Source organism: Triticum aestivum, chromosome 3D (assembly GCF_018294505.1).
Source record: "Triticum aestivum cultivar Chinese Spring chromosome 3D, IWGSC CS RefSeq v2.1, whole genome shotgun sequence".
NCBI lineage: Eukaryota > Viridiplantae > Streptophyta > Magnoliopsida > Poales > Poaceae > Triticum > Triticum aestivum.
In genome coordinates, this window is record NC_057802.1 from 295,164,209 (window position 1) to 295,168,627 (window position 4,419).

The 4,419-nt window shown below is 44.4% G+C and overlaps 1 long non-coding RNA gene across 1 annotated transcript; it reads left to right on the forward strand.

The window, feature by feature from the left end:
• The first annotated feature begins 869 nt into the window (after window positions 1-869).
• On the forward strand, window positions 870-4,176 carry LOC123074518 (uncharacterized). Its single transcript, XR_006435999.1, has 3 exons — window positions 870-1,728; window positions 1,974-3,522; window positions 3,812-4,176. It is a non-coding gene; the product is annotated as an uncharacterized lncRNA (long non-coding RNA).
• The last annotated feature ends 243 nt before the right edge of the window (window positions 4,177-4,419 follow it).

Sequence of the window (4,419 nt, forward strand, 5' to 3'; positions counted from 1 at the left end):
CCGGCGCCGCCCCTCTGCTTCCACCGCGCCACCAGCTCACCTCCCCGCTGCTCCCACCGGAGCGCCGCCCCCTGCTTCCACCGCGCCGCCCGCCCACCTCCCCGCTGCTTCCACCGCGCCAGCGACTCGCCTCCCTGCTGCTCCCACCGGAGCGCCACCCCCTGCTTCCATTGCGCCGCGGGCCAACCTCCCCGCTGCTTCCCCCGCGCCGCCACCCCGCACACAACCTCCTGGTTGTCGGCCGCGTCGCCGCCCCTTGCCCAATCTCCTAGCCGCCGGCGCCGCCGCTGCTTCGCAGGCCTCCGTCGTCCCCATCTCCTCTTGATCTCGTCATCAATCCCCAACCACTCTCTGTAGTCACTTGCTCCGGCCGCCACCCTGTTTCCCATCTCCCCCAGCTCCAGTCTACCAGCGAACCACCTACACGCACAGCCGCAGGTCGCCGGCATGACCCACTTCTTCTGCCGCAGCGTCCCTGATGTCCATCTCCAGCGCGACAACCACCAACCCGGCTTGCCCTCCGTTCACCGCTGCCACCCCGGATCGTTCAACAACACAGTGCCAAGCCGTTTGATGTCGCAGCTCGGGAGGTGCCCATCTCAACCTTTCCACACCTCCCCCTGGATGTTCATGCTCCTCTGGTATATATTCAGTTCATATTGTAGCTATGGTCATTCTATTATGATTTTCAGCTCATCTTGTGTGATTTCTTTCTTCAGCCCCAAGTGGCAAATTTGTTCTGCAGCATATGGTATCATTGAGCTGCACTCTTTTGTATTATCCCTCTTCCCCTGCTCCTCAAGCGCCACTGCTGTCTTGTGCTTGTTGTTCGACAGGTATTTGTCTTATGCCTAGAGAAGAGACTTGTTTTATGTACTAAACTCATTATTAGTTTGGTTTGTATTATTTTGTCAGTTCATGAAAAACACAAGATAGTTGGGTGCGTGCGCAAAAATATCAATGAAAAGATGAAAAAACCAAAAAAAAGCTCTGCCCTTCCATCTCTTGGATAGATAGAGAGGGAGGGCAGAGGCCTTTGGTGTCCCTTTCAGTCAAGAATTGGGGCTTCACAATTACTTAGATATATCACCTAAAAAAAGTTCAAAGAAAAATTATGCAAGTTCAATCTGTGTGCTGCTACAAATTTGCACTTCTTGTCCAGTCGTACTAGTACCGATGAATAACAAGTTACTGATAGTTATTACTGACGGAAAAATGTAGGGGTTGAAGTAAACCCTCTCGATATACTATTACTGATGTATGTGCTCTGCCTGCACATTTTTCAATACCGAAGAATAACCCTAGCGAGAAGTTCATGTTTAGAAAGTTGGTAGGTTCATACATAGAAACTTAACAAATATTGTCCATTTTAGTATTGATCGAGTATCATATATGCGTCAGTTCTAAATACTTTGTTCATTGTCATCAGAGATAATACAAAAAGCATATCCTTCAGTTCTGCAGATATTTTACAACTTCTCTGAACATGCGTCCACCGACATGCTCGGCACCGTCCACAACTTCATCGTGTGAGAGCTTCTGCTCTAGATCCTCTTCCTCCATGGTCCCCGCACGCCGTGACGACCAGGTCTGCAACCGAAACTAAAGCATGGTGTTCTTGGAACCAAACTGAAGCAATGCAACGAGAAGTACAAAAACTTGGGCTGATGTACCTTGTCCTATACCCACTTCTTTGCCTGGATGTAGGAATCTGATAGAGAAAACAAGGTGTGTCCCTCTACATATTCAAGAGGAAAATTTGATTGCTGAAAATGCTTGTGTTTATAGAATTTAATTTCGCTATATGTTTCTTATTTTAATTCAGTCCAGTATCTAATTTTAGTTCAGTTCAATTATCATTTTGGTTTAAGTTCAAGCCAATTCTTATTTTATTTTATCGTCTTGTGCTTCCATCCATTCCGTGGTCTAGGGCAGCTATCGTGGTGTTAATTTGTGTCTTCTGACTTGTGCAGTTTGATTTCTTGGCCCACTATCTTGTCCATGTGTGTGGCATTAATCAACCGTCTAAAGGAGAAAGGTGTTCTACATGAAATTCATCAATTTGTCAGTGCGAGTTTATTCTTTTTTGTCAGGTTTAAGTTCAACTATGGTTTTGTTTGGACTTGCAAGATTCAGTTGACAACCACTATTGTGCAATGATATTATGGTACTATTAACATAAACATAGAGCCCTCCACCTATGGCGACGCGCCATGGCTCCTCCTCCCACATCCCACGACGCGCTGCAAGGGCGGTCGCCGGCGGAGGGCGGAGCGTCGGAAACAACCACCTCTGCCCCATCCCGCTCCTCCTCATCGCGTGACCGTCTTCTTCGGCGCCCTGCACCTCGACGTCGAGCACTGCCCTCGCATGAGAGATCGGACGGACAAGGCGCTCCTGCCACCTTCTTCCCCGTGGATCCAGCTCCTGTTCCCCGCCGACAGCAGGAGACATGAGGTCACCTCCGGGGCTGCTGGTGGCGTGAAGGCCATCAAATGTGGTAAATTTCTAACCCTTGTAACCTCAGGTACTACTACAAAGCAGAAAGGATCTCTGTAAGTTAGTTAATAGCACCATGCCGTGCCTCTTGTGCTGCAAGACTTCTAGTTCTTCAACTAAAAAAATATACGTTTCGCTTGGCATGCTTTCTGGATGTGGTATTACATGATATCAGTCCTAAAAAAGTAAAACTTTCTTCTATTGTCAGTTCAATTTTCTCTAGTATGTATGTTCTGGAGATGATGCATGTTTGTTTGCTTTTTATCATGATATATAGAAAGATGCTGGTAGCTGTAGTACCTATACTACAACAGTTCATTGACAAAAAATATATCAGTTCAATACATACTTGGAAAAAAGCTCAATACTAAGTGTTCTCTGCCTATCCTTACATTAGCTAGTCTTCACCATGTTCAGATAGTACCTAGAAGAAGTTAACTCATGCATTTCCATAAAACTATGTACTGATAAATCAGAACTCGTGCATTTCCATAAAATTATGTATGTTTCGTGTGTGTGCTTCTACAAATCTGAAATACTTTTCCAATCATACTAGTACTGATGCAATCACCTAAAAACGTTGAAGAAAAATTATGTAAGTTTGGTGCGTGTGCTGCTACAAATCTAAACTTCTTGTCCAGTCATTCTAGTACCGATGAAGATCGAGTTGACGGAAATAATGTAGTCGATACCTGAGACCCTTAATAGTCCTATATATATAAGTTGTGCCTGATAGCCATACATGATTTTTCTCTTTGTTGCCTGCTTGTTTTTGTAAAATTCTTTGAACTTATTTAGGTGATATATTTTGACCTTTGCCTCGTCAGTACAACAGCACGCTCCCCAGCCGGTCACGAGAAGAGCTGCGTGCAGGCCCCCTGTGCTCTATCCTCGATCCGCCTCAGTCATCTCCCTCTCATCCTCTCTCTGCTCCGTGTGTGTGTGTGTGCAGGGAGTGGGAGCAGATAGAGCAGGGGAGTGGGAGGCCCTTCCATGGTGAATTCATAGGCATCTTCCATGGAGGTTGTGAGCTTTGCTTGAGGATTTATGTTGTTGGTCTGCCCACTGTGGTTCGATATTACTCTGTAACTTCAGATATACCACCTAAATAAGTAATGATTTGCAGCGAGTTTCTTCAAAATTCTGTAAAGTTTAGATATATCACCTAAATATCGTCAATGCAAGTTTCAAAATTCCATTAGTTTCTATATATCATAAAGAAAAATCGATGAGTCACCATCTGCTTTATATTCATGTTCTCTGCAGCACAAGTAGCAATGGGGCTGACTGAGTATATTCATGTTCTCTGCAGCACAAGTAGCAATTCCCAGCTGAGAGAACCCTCATGTTAAAAAGTATAAAAGCAGTTTTGAAGCAATTCCCAGTGTCTTTAGAAGCATTCATGGTTAAAAAGCAACGACTACCTCCTCCGTTCGAGTTGAGCACTGGTCATCGTCCAAGTTGAGCACTAGGTGTCGTCCAAGTTCAAAGAGGGTTGTATGCAAGTACAGAAGTTTGTTTTAGTGAGAAAATGCGGCGTTTTCACAATATTATGTATGATTCATTTGTTCAACCTTAGACTTGGCGATATTCAGTCTATTTTTCTATGATGAAGGCACACATGAAGTCATGTGCAATGGTTATACCCCTAGTGTTTCAAAGATTCGTATTTTGTTTCTTCAAATGTGTTGTGCGCGTGTTTGATGAGGTAAAACAAAGTAAAATAGTGAAATGGCATTAAAGACATTTGGAAGTACAAATGTAAAAAATAAATAAGTTCTGATTCTTGGCAGGTAGGAAGTTTGGAGAAGAAAACATAAGTTTTTAAAAGAAGGGAATGGTGAAAATGTAAGCCCGTTCAACTAATAAACATTCTTTTTATGTTCCTGTGATGTTCCATATTTTTGTGAACTGATAGTT